At 62.2% G+C, this 15,562-nt stretch overlaps 1 protein-coding gene across 3 annotated transcripts in view; it reads left to right on the top strand.

Moving 5' to 3' along the window:
* The first annotated feature begins 6,345 nt into the window (after positions 1 to 6,345).
* The window catches only part of GRM4 (glutamate metabotropic receptor 4), a 44,157-nt gene continuing 34,940 nt past the window's right edge, over positions 6,346 to 15,562 (top strand). Inside the window, exon 1 of one of the 3 annotated variants that reach the window (XM_063418533.1) lies at positions 6,346 to 6,544. The gene's annotated coding sequence lies outside the window, so the exon portion shown is untranslated. Of the gene's footprint in view, positions 6,545 to 12,403; positions 12,600 to 13,444; positions 13,568 to 15,562 lie in introns of those variants that run through there. The other 2 variants (XM_063418531.1, XM_063418532.1) reach the window with 2 other exon arrangements.

Raw genomic sequence — 15,562 nt, 5'->3', positions numbered from 1 at the left:
TTGTGATGCAAAACAAACCAAACCCAGCCAGGCTTGGGGCACTTGTTTCTGCTAATTGTTATTCGGATTTTTCAAATCCCCTGCAAATTCCCCTGCCTAAAACACAATCGGAGCAGTGTCCCTTCCTGACAATTAAAAAATGAAAGCAAAGAGGGGGGAGAACCCTCCCAAAAGAGGGTTCCTGTTCCCAAACACCTGCAGGAAGAGCAGGCACACCCTGCCTGCACCCCGTGCACCTCCTGACCCAAGCTCTGGTGGGTCTCCCCCATCCCAGGGCCTTTTGTCCCGCAAGGGGTTGTTTGCAGACCCTAAATTCTCAATTTTTTGGGCTAAAATTAGCGTTTCCCCAGCTGCAGGCAGCCCTGCCTGGGTTTGGACTTGCCAGGGCGCCTTTTACCCCAACGCTGCTGCTCAGGCTTCCTCCTTCACCGCGATCCCAAAGAGGAACTTGGTTTGTGCCCTGGCAGAGGCTCGTTGTTATTAATATCCCTCGTTATTTACCGTGCAGCGCTGGTGAATGGCAGCAGCCCGCAGTCCTGCAAACCACCGGGGCTGCTCTGCTTTAATCCCTCCAATTTTGGCAGTTCCCCACTCTCTGAGCCCACGCTGGAGCCTCCCCACGATGGGTTCACCCGTGGGGTGAGCACCTGGTCTTTAAAGAAAAATAACGCTGCAGTGGTGGCCCAGCAGCACAGAGAGGTGGGGAGGTGGCCCCGCAGCCAGGTACAGGCACACAGCCACGTGCAAGGAGGGGAAAACAGGGAAAAAACCGGGCTGGAGCAGAGCCCAGGGCCGCAGTACGGGAGGAACATTTTCACTTTTGTTTCTGCAGTTCTGATCTGCACCTCGTGGCCGAGCGGGTTTGGGGGCAGGACTGGGCAAGCTCCCCCACCCTGCGGTTGAGTTGTGCAGCCAGAGGAGAAGCTGAAAATGGCTGGAAACGAGGAAACAAGTGATTTATTATCCTCCCCCCCTATCGCAGCTGAGCCCAACGCGGGGCACGGCGGAGCAGCCTGGGCCGTGCCGGGTCGGCATCGCACGGAGCCCCGGCGGCCGAACGGGCTGGGAACCGCTCCGGGCTGCGCACGGGGATGTCCCGGGGCCGGTGATCACAGCGCGGGCCGGCCATGGCGCGGGAGGACAGGGACGTGGCCTTTGTTTCCCCTCCCGGCTTTGTTTCCCCGATGGCCCCATTGATCAAGCCCCATGTGGCCAAACAGCCCCGGACCCACCCAACCTAAAACAGGCCTGTTAATTCGATTAAATGGCTCCTTCCTCCTTCTCACCCCTGGAGCAGATTTAGCTCTCACCAGGGCGGCACTTTTGTTGCAGCCCCATTCTGGGGACGAATTCCTGAATCACCTGATAACTTCCAGGCTTAATGCCGCCCATTTGAGCCCGGGCTTTGCAGGAGGAAGCCCCAGGCCAGCGCCGTGGGGTGCACGAGCTGCAAATGGGGGGTGCACACGTGAATTAATTCGTATCTCGATTTATTTAGCAAATATTTCATGCTCCGGAGGAGAGCTGATGGAGAAAAGGGTGCCCAATGCTTGAGAAAAGCTGCACGTCTGGAAAGTGCCCTGAAAAAAAAGGGGGCTTGAAATCACCCCCAGCTCCCTGCGCTCCTCAGAACCGCGGGTGCTGATCGGCTGTCCCAAAAAGCAGCCGGGGGACACATGGGGGACCGGAGGGTGGCCTTGAGTGACACACATTTTATCCTGCCCTGCCCTGCGTCCTGGCACTGCCACCGAGCACCGCAAAGCCGCGTTCGGGATTTGGGTGCCTAATTCCTGCTAATTTCCCTGGGAAAGGGGCAACCCGATCCTCTGAGGCAGCTCAGGTTGTTGGAAGGGCCACCTGGCGAATTACGGGTGTGTTTGTCACCTCCGGAGCCCTCTGGAACAGCTCCTAATGGGCCGTGGAGGGACTGGATCCCCCGAGTCCGGGAGTTGGGGATTCGGAGGAGAATTTGGTGGCGGCGGGAGGCAGGAGAAGGATTTGGAGGTGCTCCCTGCCCTGGGCTCCGGGGTGCTCGGGGCTGCAGTAAGTCCAGCCCCCGCACAGGGAAATGCACATAAATAACTCCCTGTACCCTGATGATCCCGAGACAGCCCAGGCTGATCCATGGCGGCCGCAGGGCGAGCAGGATCAGCCGGTGGGGCTGGAAAGCAGCTCAGGCTCAGCCACCCCTCACCTGCACGCCCTGACCTGCGGGGACACGTCCCTGCCCGTCACCCCCACTCGGTGCCAGCAGGGTCTGGTTCAGTGCCGCTCCTGTCTCCCGGGATGGAGAGGATGCATTTAGGGTGCTGCTGCCGTTGGGATGGGCAAGGGGCCGTGTCTGGGGTGCTCTGGCTTGGCCACTCTATGCTGGGGCATCCCGTGAGTTTTGGGGAGCTGCTCGGGTCGCTGTGCTCCTCGGACAGCGGCTGTGTCCCCTCCCGGGCCTGGGGTGGCTGCTGGCTGTGGCAGGGAGCGGGATGCTCCGGGGCCGCAGCCATGGCCGCGCGGCTGCACAATGGCCTTTTGTCTGCGGGGCTGCCCCGGGAACATCCCGCCATCCCAGTTTCCCAGTAACATGAAACCTCCTCGGGGCTGCCTGCCGGGAGCACAAAGCCTGGGGCTGCTGCGGGGGGCAGCCCTGGCCCCGCTCCCGGCTCCCCCCACATTTGGGCACATGTGGGTGGGTGGGGGGCGGCTGCCAGCCCGGCCGGGGTCCCGCATGGCACGAAAGGGGTGCCAGGAATCCGGGGAGCACCGGGAATGGAGCCCTGGGCCCTCCCCTCCGGGCAAGGATGCGGCTGAGCCATGCTGGGGGTGGTGGCAACTTCCTCACCTCTGGTGTCCCCGCGCAGGGAATGGGGCGGGGGAGGGAGAAATTCCCTGCGGGCGCTCCCTGGAGCCCCTTCCCCTCTGCCGGGGAGGAGGGAGGGAGGGCAGGGACGGGCCGGGGAGGAGGCGCTGTAAATCATTAACGGGGACGCGCCGAGGGGAATGCGAGGGGTCATTAATCGAGGGCGCTCTGGCGGGCTCGCAGTGGGGTTTGGCCGCCTGTTTTTTTTTTTTTTTTTTTTTTTTTAATTTTTTCTTTTTTAAATCAAGGTGTTTTATTGCACATCAAATCGGAACAGGGCAGCAAAGAAGGTGGGGGGGATGCACTGCAAGGCGCTTGCAGGGGGCGGGAGGACACGCGGTGTTTGTCCTGCTTTTTCCAGCCTTTCCGAGCTCCTCCATGGCCTGGAATCTTTCTGCCTGATAGGGAAGGAGCCCCTCACTCCCTGGCCTGCTGCGAGTTCACTGTGGCAAAGGGGATGCACCAGAGAGGCTGCTCCTCACCGGGGCTCCAAGAAAACATTTTTTTTTTCTCAGCCAAATTCCTTGACGCTTTCCCGTTTACTCAGCTCCGGTTGGAAAAGCATCGAGGAGCGGGGGGACTTCCCTCCGTGCCGGTGACTCAGGTGGCGGTCACCGGGGTGACTCAGCTGCTGGCAGGGTCCCGGCTCCGGGGGCACAGCGGGGCCCGGGGTGACACAGAGGAGGGGAAATGGGAACGGGAGGCGACGCCGGAGGTGACGGGACGGGGAACGGGGCCAAGCTGGCCGCTGGTGAAAGGGAGCGAGGGGAGCGGAGCAGCCCTGCTCGTGTCCCCTGCGTGGCCTGGGGGTTTGACCAAAGGGCTTTGGGAGGAGGTGGGTCAGGGCGGGCAGAGGGTCACCTAATGGCCGGTGAATGACCCGAGGCGGCAGGGCAGGGCGGGATGGGGCGCCCCGCGATGGACCCGGCAGGTTTTCCTGCGGGGAACGCGCTCCCACGTAGCCAGAATCACAGAATTATGGAATAATTTAGGTTGGAAAAGCCAACGCTGCGGTTTCCTGCTGCCACCTAACGGGGAGAGGCTCCGGCTGCGGAGCGGGATGGAGGGAGGGCTCCGCATCCTCCCCCCGCCCGTCCCTGGATGAGTCCCAGCATCCGTCACCGGTAGCAGGACGGTGCTGGCGTGGGCTGGGGGCAAAGTGGGGCCGGGCAGGGCTGAGACGCGTTCCCTCTCACCCCCGGGAGGTGCTTGGTCCCCTGGGGAGGGACATTCGGGGGGTGCTGGTGACCCGGCTGCGGGGCTGAGCCCTCCACGTGCTGCTGGCTTTGTTCCCGGACCTCAGGGACAGCAGCTTTGTCCCTGTCGGGGACCCCCCGGCACAGGCGTGTCCCTGCCCCTGCGGCGCGGCTCCCCCGCTCCGGGGGGAATGTGACACCCAGCCCGGCCGGGATTAGGGCCGGCTATAACGGGCTGGGGGTCACTGCTCCTTCCCAGCTCTGGTTACTCCGTGCCTGGCCCGGCTCTGCCGGAGGCTCATCTTTCAAATGGCAGCAACAGGTTGGCAGGGGGGCTGTGGGGGCACCAAGGGGCTGGGAGGGGGGGCCCACGAGGCTGGACGGCACCATGGGGGCTAAGCACCCCAGCCCTCTGTGCCCCCAAACCCACGGTGGGGTGAGCAGGCTGTGGTTATCCCCACCCCCTGCCCAGAAAAATCACCTTCCCCCCCTTCAAGGCTTCCCCGAGGGGTCAGGATGTTCCTCCCGCGCTGCAATGCCCTGGTACCCCCCACCCATCATGAGGAGCAGCCGGGTGGGAGTTTGCCAGGCTGCCCCCCACCTCCCCAGCCGGCTCCGGGCCCGGGGATCGGCTCCCTTGGCAACTGCTCCCGCTGTGTGGGAGCGGAGCCGCACGCGTGGCTCCCCCCGAGGGGAGCGTCACGACACGGCGGGCGCGGGCTGGGGGGCGGCTCCCCGTGACTCGGAGCCGGGGGAGGACAGCGCTGTTCCCATCGCTGACGAGCGGTCCCAGAGCCCCTGCGGGGTGGGAGAGAACACCCCCGAACGAGCCCACCCCGGCGCCCACGCGGCGCCCTGAAATAGGAGGAGGTGGCTTCTTGGAGGGGTCCTGCTCCCCAGCACCTGTGGAAGAAGTTTGGGGTGTGGCCGGCTGGAGCAGGGATCTGCCCTGGAGATTTAGGGAAGGGTCCTGAGGGGGCTGTGGAGGTGTAACCTATGTTTCACCCCCTGCACCAGGTGATGGAGGCCTCGCACAGGAGCTGCTTGCCCAGGCTGTGCCACACCTTTGAGCGAGGGGTAGGAGGGGACAGTCCCCACTGCTGCCGTGTGTGTGGATTTAGGACAGCGATTGCTCCAGACGCCTTTTCCCCATCCCCCGGGCCGCAGGGATCCCCCGTGCCGGGTCCGTTCCGCCGCACGGCTGCAGTGAGTGCGGCTTCCACGGGAAGGCAGTGCCGGCCTTCGCTGGAGATGCTGAGCCCGGCTCTGGCTGGGAGCAGGAGCGTGGGCTGGGGTCTGCGGCAGCCGGGGGTCCCCGGGGCTGGCAGCTCCTGCGGGAGCCGGCCCTGGCCAAGGCTGGCTCACATCCTGGCTGCCCCAGCTTGCTCCAGATTGTGTTTCACCACCACCCCGTGCTGAGTCCCCCTCCCCTCAAACATCATCTCCCAGAGCACTGCTGAGGTGCTCCCAGCCCCTGGCACCCACAGCCCCCTCCTCTCCTTCCCCACGCTGAGCCCCCTTGAAGCTGAGGGATGCATTCCCTTCTGTCTCCCCCTTGTCCCAGGGGACAGGGATTTGTTGGACTGTGCTGTAACCAGTGCACAGGAGAACCTCTGGAACCCTCAGCCTGGGGCTCGGGGAGCTGAGGGAGAGAGAAAAAGCAAGAAAGAATAATAATAATAATGGTTTTGAATATTGTGCAGTGAAATGGGAGCATCTGCTGGGCTCTGCAAAAGCAGGGGAATAGAAAGGAGCTCCAAATGGATTGACAGCATCCAAACTGGGAGCAGAAAGGAACTGGGGGGACTGGAGGGGTTTGGGGGGTGGCTGCTGGCAGCTGCACGAGCCTGTGCTGTGTGAGGGGTGGTGGATGTGACTGGGATGGTCTGGATGGGATCCAGGCTGGTGCTGGGGGAGCTGCTCCCTCCTGGGACTACTTCACTGGTGCAAAGATTCAGCCACGAGGAGAGGGAACCTCTTGGGATGCTGCTGCACAGTGCAGGATCCTTCCTCCCTCTCCCCAACCCCTTCTGCGACTTTTCCAAAAGCCACTTCGTGCCACGGGGGTGGGGTCACCCCGGCCCCTCCCAGCACAGCCCCTCGCTGTGGCACCCGATCAATGACCAACATAATTACTCCTGCAAAGGCAAATCCGTGCTGGCCTCGGCTGCTTGGTTGCACTCCAAGGAAGACAGTGTTTCCTTGCAAGGATGAGGCCATGAATATTTTATGTCCGAGGAGGATATTTCTTTCAGGAGGTTGTTGCATGAATTATGGAAAAGTTGGGAGGAGAAGACGGGTGCTGCTCGCCGGGGTCGGCTCCGAGCAGGAGGCTGCGCTGGCACCGCTGGGCTTTACCTCGAGTTCCTTTCCCTGCTTGCTGGGCAAGGTGTGGCCCTCCCTCCCCATCACAGCAGCAAGCAGGGCGTGCTGCAGGAGCCTCTGGTGCAAATCCAGCCCAGTTTGGGGCAGTTTGTGTTCTCCGGCAGAGCAGGTTGGTGCACGCAGGGCGAACGGGGCAGTTTTGGCACGGGGCTGGATGTGGGGTGGGTGCTCAGCTGCCAGCCTGGAGTGTGTGAGGGGGGCACAGCAGCTTCCCTGGGCACGTGGAGAGGACAGGCAAGGGATGGAGCCCTTCCCTGCTTTCCCCCATCTCCTCGTGCCTGGATGGGTGTTTGAGGAGCTGGTGCTTGGCACTGGGCCCACCAGCTCCCGCGGCTTTCCAGCACCAGTCCCTCACCAGAGCTGCTGCTGCTGCTCTCCTGCCCCCTCTGCCCTGTCCCCTGCCCATGTCCTCCCTCCCAGGTGCTGCCACCTTGCTCCAGCACGGCTGCTTGGGAAAAACGAGGGGGTTGTCTTCCATGCCATCGCTGCCTTCCGCCTTCCGTGTTAGTTAATGTGTAAAGATTTTCCTCTAATTGTCCTGTGGGTGCAGAGGGAGTGTGTGCTGCCTGGCCGTCACAGTTAATTTTACCACCAAATGTTCTCTCTCCTTCCCTATTCTCCCTTTTTTTTTTTTTTTTTTTCTTTGAGGTTTAAAGAAAACATTTCCAGCTGCTCACGATCCCTGTGGGTGCATAAAAAACCCCTCCTGCACCCAAATGGAAACTCAGACAGAGCTGTCTGTCCCTCTTTCCTTTCCCAACGCTGGGTTTGAGGGGCAGGGTGGTGCCTTTGGGATGTTGCCCTGGGGACAGGGGGACACCTCTGGCTTTAAAGACAAAATTGGTGGGAGAACAGGAGGGTTGGTCCCTGGGAGCAGGGCGGCATCACTGGGACCCCGCTGCCTCTGAGGGTTTGGGGGCAGGTCCTGCTCTTTCGGAAGCATCAGCACAAAAAGCTGCTGATGGTGCAGGACGAGGGATTTCCAGGAGAGCATTGTGCCTCAGCTTTTCATTTTTCTGTATTGTTTAAGCCCCAAACCCGGAGTAATCACTGCCCAAAATAACCTCTGGCCACTCAGCACCTCCCTGGGCCTGAGCCCTTTCCTCCTCTTCTGTAAAGCAACAGCTTCTAACTGGGATGGGACCGATTCACCAGCACACCCAGCAGCAGCCCTCGGGTTTTCCCGTGAGTGGGGTGCAGGGCTGGGCTCCAGGGCTCCCAAACCCTCTGTTCCTTCCCAGCTCTGCCACGCTGGAGCAGCAGCTGCAGGAGGGAGGCAGGACATGGCCCAGAGCATGGAGCTGACAGAACCCCCCATTTTTGGAGATGCTGGGACCCCCTCATGGGGGGTCCAGGGGCAAAGCAGCAGCTTCTTCTTGACTGGGGGCTGAGGCTGGCAGGGTCCATCAGGGTGCTGGGCTGTCCTGGGCTGTGCTGTGCTCCTGGGGGTGTCCCCGAGTCCCCCTGGCCGGGCTGGCTGCCTCCTCACCGCCTCTCTGGCCATTAGGTGGAAGTGTTGGAGAGGAGAAGAGCGACGGTGCTGCCCGAATTCTTCGGGCTCCACGAGCGGTGACAGCCAGGCACGCGTCCTTTGTGCTCGTGTCACCGCAGCAGTGAGGTGCAGAGGGGAAGTTTTGGGCTGGATACACCCAAGAAAGAGGAATGACCCCCCGAGAGGAGGCTCTGAGGCTGCAGCAAGAGGAGGTTTGAGCAGAGAGAGGCATTTCCTCAATGACAGCCCCCAGTGCGCTCCATCCCCTCCTTGGTGCCATGGGGGAAGAGCCCAGAAGCCCAGAAATGTCCCCCTTGGTGGCCTCAGAGAGGCAGGGCTGGCTCCTTGGTACCACCCGGGCATCTCTGAGGGTCCCACATCAGTGGGTGCCTGGCAGGACCCTGGGCTGCAGGAAAAGCCTCTGGTGGGAGCCTGGCAGTGCCCAAAGCGGGCAAAGGGCTGCCAGGGAGCTGCCAGGGAGCTGGCACAGCTGCAGGAGCCTTCCTCACGAGGAGGAGGAGGAGGAGTTGTCATCACTCCCAGCCTGCAGCCGAATCATCCCTCGTTCATTGCTAATTCCTCCCCGCAAGCCCGGATGGGCTTTTTCTCTTTCTTTTTTTTTTTTTTTTTCTTTCCCCGCATTTCTTTAAACTGCAGCTTTCCCCATCAAGATCTGTTAGTCATGAGGCGTATAATGAGTTTTATATATATTTAAGTGGTCTGACATTCGGCATCCCATTATCCCCACTCCTCGAGAGAGGCACGGACCCGACGTGTGAATGTCAAGCCCATGCGAGCACAGGCAGTGCTGTTCCTGCTCTCGAAAGATCCAGATCTATTACCCACATTCATGTGCTGGGTGTGTGTGGGAGTCTCTTTCTTCTGGAAAGAAACCCAAGGCTGCTTTTTCTTTTTTTTCTTTTTACCTCCTTGGCCTATTATTTAGGTGTTTTCAGAGGGGCTGGGCTGAATTATTCTGCTGGTTTTGTTTTGCAGTTTTGTTTGTCCCTTCGGTAACTGCCCAGCTCAGGGGGAGCTGATGGTTTTTTGCAAGCAGCTCATGCAATTCCTGCTGGAAAATGTCTGTGGGGGCTGCAGCAGGGTCACCCTGCTCATTCCCTGCCAACTTCCACAGACACTTTCCCCATCCCCATCCTCGTGCTCAGGCTCGGCTCTGCCTGACGTCAGTGAAAATCTTCCCTCTGCTACAAAATCCCCGAGGAGCAGGACAAAAGTGTCATCATGGCTCTTCTTTCTTTCTTTTCCTCCTCAAATCCTTCTTCTGCTCTTTTCTTTTCTTCCAACCTGTCCTTTTATTTCTTCCTGCTCCACCAGCATTGTCAGGACCCGTGTCCCTGAGCTGCTGCTCCTCCTGGCCACGTTTATCCCTCAGACAATTGGGACACCAAAAAAGCATCCTCAGCCACCCCCATCCCTTACCCTGCAAACTTATTTTTTTTCTCTAAACACACATGAAAATAGCTCTTGCCAGGCCTCCTGCTTTTTAATTGTGTAGATATTACAGCTAATTACAGTTCTATTAATATTTCACTTTGAATTAAAGATTTATTTTCCGCACCCTTCTATCCAGGGGGGAATTGAATCCACACCCAAGGCGATTGCAGGCACTGCAGGGCCCCCAGATGAAAAGGGCCGGGTGTGACTCCTGAGCCTCCATCTCTGACAGGAGTGACCCATGAGGAGGAAGGAGGAGGTGGTGGCTCGGCCATAAATTATTCATAGCCCTTTTGCAGAGCTGAGCCGGAATGTCCAGTCCATAAGATGCGGTTTCAAGTTTTCCTATATTAAAAAAAAAAAAAAAAGAAAAATCAAATTGCAAGCAGTTGTGTCTCCTGGATGGCGCTTGGTGGCCTCAGCGGTGGACACGGTGACCTTCCCAGCTGGCCTGGGGCCAGGGCAGCGGGAGGCTGGAGCTGAGAGCCCGGAGCTGTGCCTGCCTGTGGGATGGGTGGGCTCAGGGCACCCAGAGCCTCCTGCACGGATCCTGTGAGCCTGGGGGTTCAGGGAAAGGCTGCTGCGGGCCCTGGAGGTGCTGGGGCATCCTGGATGAACACAGGGAGCTGGGAACAGGCTCGGGCTGTGGCCCCAGCCCTGCCCTCGGGACAGGAAAGGCAGAGCCTCGCTCAGTTCAGTTCCCCTGGCTCTGTGCCTGCCGAGGGGATATCGATCCTGGCGGACTTCTCCGTGTCCATTTGCTGATGGCATCAAACTCTCCTGGAGGATTTGATCAGCTCCGACCCAGGCACTGAGCAGGAGCTCTGTGGGGTTTGCAGAGCTGCTCTCGGGGTCACCCCACACGCGCTGCACCCCCAGAATCACCGGGGGGTCTCCCATCCTACCCCCCATCCTCTCAGCCCCCACACCGTGGCCTTTCCCGTTGTGCCAGGGGAGACTTCGGCCTCAGCTGGATTTCCAAATGTTAATTGGGTTCTGACGTTGCCGGTGGTGACAGCAGCGCTGTGCTGGTATTTTGGGTTCTGGCTGGCAGAGGGGTGTGAGGAGGGGAGACGTGCAGGCCGTGAGGAGAGGAGAGGAGAGGAGAGGAGAGGAGAGGAGAGGAGAGGAGAGGAGAGGAGAGGAGAGGAGAGGAGAGGAGAGGAGAGGAGAGGAGAGGAGAGGAGAGGAGAGGAGAGGAGAGGAGAGGAGAGGAGAGGAGAGGAGAGGAGAGGAGAGGAGAGGAGAGGAGAGGAGAGGAGAGGAGAGGAGAGGAGAGGAGAGGAGAGGAGAGGAGAGGAGAGGAGAGGCGCTGCCAGCTCAGCTGTGGTGGGAAGAGCACCCTGCAGCCCCTGGGATTCAGGTTACCGAGACTTTGGGGGGGTTGGGTTATGATTTTCAGTTGGGGCCAGGGCAGCAGTGAGGCACTCCTGAATGAGCCAGCTGCCAGAGCAGCTCAGGTGGTGCTTCGGCCAAAATTCTCCATAGTTTATCCCAAACACATCCCCCAGGGATTCTTTGGGACCTGGGAGAATCAGAGCAGGAGTCCTCACGACCCCAGGCTATGAGCAGAGCACCCTTGTTTCTCCTCGAAGGCAAACACTTCTTAGAAATTCCCAGGAGCTGAGGGCTTCACCTGATTCGGTGCAGGAACCTGGACCTTAGGGTGCCTCTAAAAGCTACTTTTGGCCATGGATTTGTGCCTGGCTTATCCTGTGGTGTCTGGAGTCCCCTCAGCCCTGGCTTGGGGCAGGCAGGGGGTCTTTATGTCCCCTCCCCGTGGTCCACAGTGCAGATTTCCTTTTGCTTCAGCTCCTGGCATCAGCGCTGCCGTGGCTGAGGCTGCTCACACGGGGGTGGTGGGGCCGTGCCCCCCCTGCTCTGCCCCACCAGAGCAGGGTAACAGCAAACACCACTCCTGTTCCTGCTGGAAACAAAATCGCTGCAACAGCCCGGCTGCTCTGCAGGGGCCGCGCTCTGGGCAGCATCCCGCGAGCACCTGGATCCACGGGAATATTCCAGCGGCAGGAGGGTGGCTGGGCAGCTTTTCAGGAGATGCATCTCTCTGGGGAGGGCAGAGCTCTTTCCAAGGCCCGGCCAGTCCCACTCCAATCCAGAGTGCTTCTGCAAAACCGGCTCCTCTCCAGGATTTGGGTGAAAAGGAGATTTTTGCCAAGGGCAACCAGCCCGCCCAGGCCCTGGCTGACCCTCACCAGAGCTGGGATTTCGCTGCTACAAACGAGCGACACAAGTCACCCCTTAGGGAGGATGAGGCTGGAATTGTGTGTTTGTGGTCCGTGCTTGGTTTTTTGGCGCTGGGAGGGGGCGGAGAGCCCTCCCCAAGCCAGACCCCGCTCCGTGTGCGCGGATGGGTCCCCCCAGGAGGGGCCGGGCGCTGTGGCAGCCCCGTGCCCGCAGGTGAGCGCCGGGGTGTGCCCCGATTGCTCCGGTGACCGAGCAATCACCACCGTGTCATTACCGTGATGGATCGCAGCAGTTAATGTGTCAATGGCCATTACCGGGGGGTTGTGTTTTCTCTGGATTAATGAATCGACTCAGCACGACGGGCTCCTCGGAGCCGCGGGGCCCGGCGAGGGGGATTGATGGGGGAGGCAGGGGCCGAGCTCCGCGGGGCGGGGGGTTGGCAGCGTTTTAAGGCAGGGAGAAGAGAAGGGCAACGGCTCGGGGTGACGAGCATCCTCCCTCGTCGCTGCTTGCGGGAGCTGCTCCCACCTGGGAAAGGGAATTTGAGGATGGCTGTCACTGCAGGGAGCCGGAGACCCTCAGCAGCCTGGCGGGGAGACCCTTCCGCCAGGAGCCGGGGGTCCGCCGGGGCGGGGGTCCCTGCGCTGCGCTAGTGCTTTAAGAGGCTGGCAAAGCCGGCGGCGGGCTTCCCAGCTCTTCTTCATGCAAAACTTCCCCGGCCCCGGCTCTCCTCCTCCTCCTCCTTTTCCCCCTCCTCCTCCCCCTTCTCCACCTCTTCCTCCTCCTCCTCCTCCTCGCCGCGGCTGCGGTGCGCGGAGCGCGGCGGGTCCCGCCCGGCTGCGGCTCGCTCGGCTCCCGGGCCGGGCCGGGGCTGGGGGGGCCGGGGCCGCCCCCGCCGCACGCCGCAGGGCCCCCCCGGGCTGCCCGCGCCCCCGGGCCGGGGGCAGATCGCGGCACCGGGCACCGGGCGGAGACGGGGCCGGCGGCGCCGTCAACTTGGCACTGCCCGCGGGTAAGTGCGGGCGGCGCGGGGGGAGCATCCCCGGGACTCCCGGTGCCCCCGCACCTTCCCCCGGGGCTGGAGTGCCCCCCGCTCCCCCTCCCTGCAGCCTCGCCGCTCCCCCCCCTCCACAACGCTCCGGCGAATTTTCTGCCTTTCCTTCTTGGTTTTGGGTTGGGGGGGCTGCGACAGCGGGGGCTGCAGCCCGGAACCCCCCGCGCTCCCCCCGCTCCCACTCATCGCATTATTCATTGTTGGGGACTGCGGAGCGCTGCCCCCTCCTCGCCCCGCTCTCCCCTCCGCGAGGGGCACGGAGGGCACCCCTCACCCCGCTCCCCAACCTGCCACCTTTGTCCCCAGAGGTGCCACTGCCCGGCCAGGGCTCCGGGAGGGGAGCTGGGGGGATCGTCCGGCGGAGGGGCTGGCGGGGCTGGGGCAGGACGCACGGACAGGGGCGGGTGGCCGTGACCGTGGCCGAGCCGCCGGCGGGGGCTGCCCTCGCCTCGCCGCAGCGGGCAGCGCCCGCAGAGCCGCCGCAGGGCAGGGCAGGGGGAACAGGAGCGCGGCGAGGGGCTGAAGCCGCTTCCTCTGCCAGCTCGGAGGGGCTGTGGGGGCTACGACCCTTCCCCGGCGCCGGAGCGACCCCTCGGAGGCACCCCCGGGGCGGGCAGAGCCCCGCTCCAGCAGGGGCTCGGTTTCCTCTCCCGAGCGTTCTCCCGCTCCTTGGCGCTCTCCGGGAGAGCGGATCTCAGGCGTCGGGAGCCGCTGGGGAAGTTGGCAGCCGTGAGAAAAACCCGGAGAACTCTCCCACCGCCTGCCCGGGTGCAGCCCCGCCAGCCCTCCTCCTCCTCCGCCTCCTCCTCCTCCCCTCGCTGTGATGAGTTTGCCGTGCTCTGCCAGCCGGGTGATTTTCCGTGGGCTGCTCCGGCGCTGGGGGATGCCCGCTGCCTTCGGCGGCGGCTGCGACGGAGAGGCTGCGGGTGAGTCACTGCCACCGCCACCGCCATCGCGCTGCAGGTGACCTGTGGCTCGGGGCTCGGCGGGGTGGCACGAAACAGGACCCGCGGTCACGGCAGGAACCCACGGGCAGCGGCCGTGTGCCCCGGGCAGGGCTCGGGGAGGGACGGAGGGATGGAAGGATGAAGGGAAGGAGCAGAGCTGATCTGTTGAATGCAGCGAGGAGCTCGGGAAAACGCCACGAGAAGTGCCAAAAGGAAAAGCTCGTTTCCTTGCCTGCCTCTGCGCCCTGTAAGCAGCGTTTACCCGCACCAGGCAGCGGGGGATGCGCTGCGGGATGTGCCAGGCGAGGCTGCGGAGGGCGGAGAGCTGGGACAAGACCCTTTTCCCTGTGACCCGCCACCTCTGCGCCGGGAGGCTCGGTCCGATGGGATGTGCAGGGATCCCGCCTGATTTTGGCCAGCCTGGCCGGGCTGGAGGGGCAGTGCTGGGGGCCCTGGTGAGGGTGGTCCCTCTCTGTGACGGCAGAGGGTCCCCATGGGCAGTGGTGGCTGCAGCTGCCCCAGCCTGGGGGGCTACAGGCAAAGCCGTTTTGAGGATGGCATCAGGCACTGGGTTAGGGGTGCTGAGCTACATCCCGGGGTGTCGGAGCAGCCTCAAGGGGATTTTCCTGTGGGAATCCAAGCCCGAGTGGAGCCATGGCCTGGCCCCACATCCCAGGGGCCAGCATCGCCCTGCGGAGGAGCCTAACGGCTCCCCGAAAAAGAGCATCACGTGCTTCAACTTTGGCATCAGGCAGGAGGAGGATGGATTTGTCAGCTCAGCCACCCCCTTCCAGCTCTTCCCAGAAAGGCAGCGGCTCCAAGAAGTGGCAGGTCCTAATTATAACATACGTGAACCCGCGCCCGCCGCGGGCACCGGCTCTTCCTCCTGGGTGCTGTGTCTCACCGAGGGTCTTCCTCCCTGCAGCTCCCTGGATGGCCCCGCACCGAGCCCGCCGTGGGATGGGGGTCTCTGGAGTCACCGCCGGGGGGGTATGGGCAGGGGCTGGCACTGCCAGACCGCAGTGTCGGGGTGTAGGCGTGATGGGGAGCGGGGACACCGCGCGCTGCCATGGGCACCGCCAGGCACCGGCGCTCAGGCCGCGCTCTCGCTCGGAGCCAGCGCCGTCCCAAATTGCGGACGGCGATAAAAAATTAATCGCGGGGTTCTGCTGCACGTGGCAGGAGCGGGGACGAGCGGCGGCTCCTGCCCTCCCTTCCAGCCGCTCCCGCCGGAGCTCCGCGCTGCCTGCCCGCAAGGTGAGCTGCTGCTCTCTCTCCGCTTGCTCCGGGGCTGGATCCCGCTCGCCTTCCCCCTCTCCCTGCCGCGCCATCCCATCCTTCAAAGTGAGGGATTAGCCCTGACCTGCTTGGCAGCGGGAGGGAGGCGGAAGGAGAGGGCTTGCTGCAGTTGAGGACGTGTATAAATATGGTGTGGTCAATATTCCCTGGATCTCACCTGCGCCCTACGGGAGCACTTCTGTTCAGACTTCAGCATCCTTCAGGAGATGCTCCAGGGCACTGGGGTGGGTGGTCATACCCAGCTTTTCCCACCGTGGGGCTCTGAGCCAGGTGCTGGCAGGACCTGGCTGCAGAGAGGACGAGTTGGCACCTTGGTGATGGGCTCGGGCTTGTTGTGATATCGGTTCATGCATTGATCAAGGGGCTGTGTCCTGGAGCTCACTGGGGGGTTTGGATGGCACAATCCGGGGTCTCTGCTCACTGCTGCCTGCTGAGCCGTGGCCTTGCTTCTCCGAGCCAACACCGGGGTACTGGACCTGAATGCTTAAGGTTTTGCTTGTCAGGAGAGAACTTAACCTGGCATCCCCTCCCTCTGTCCATGTCTCAGTTCTGCTTTACTTCATGGAGATTTTGCAATTAAAAAGACCAGGAGCCAAGTGAAGTACCCTGTAGCTGCTTGCGAGCGGGAAGAGGGAGTGTACACTAATTGGGATATTGTGCTGCCTGCTGGCTGGC

The sequence above is a fragment of the Prinia subflava genome, chromosome 23 (assembly GCF_021018805.1).
Source record: "Prinia subflava isolate CZ2003 ecotype Zambia chromosome 23, Cam_Psub_1.2, whole genome shotgun sequence".
NCBI lineage: Eukaryota > Metazoa > Chordata > Aves > Passeriformes > Cisticolidae > Prinia > Prinia subflava.
The sequence above is the reverse complement of the archived record's forward strand: the minus strand, read 5'-3'. Positions and strand labels throughout refer to the sequence as shown.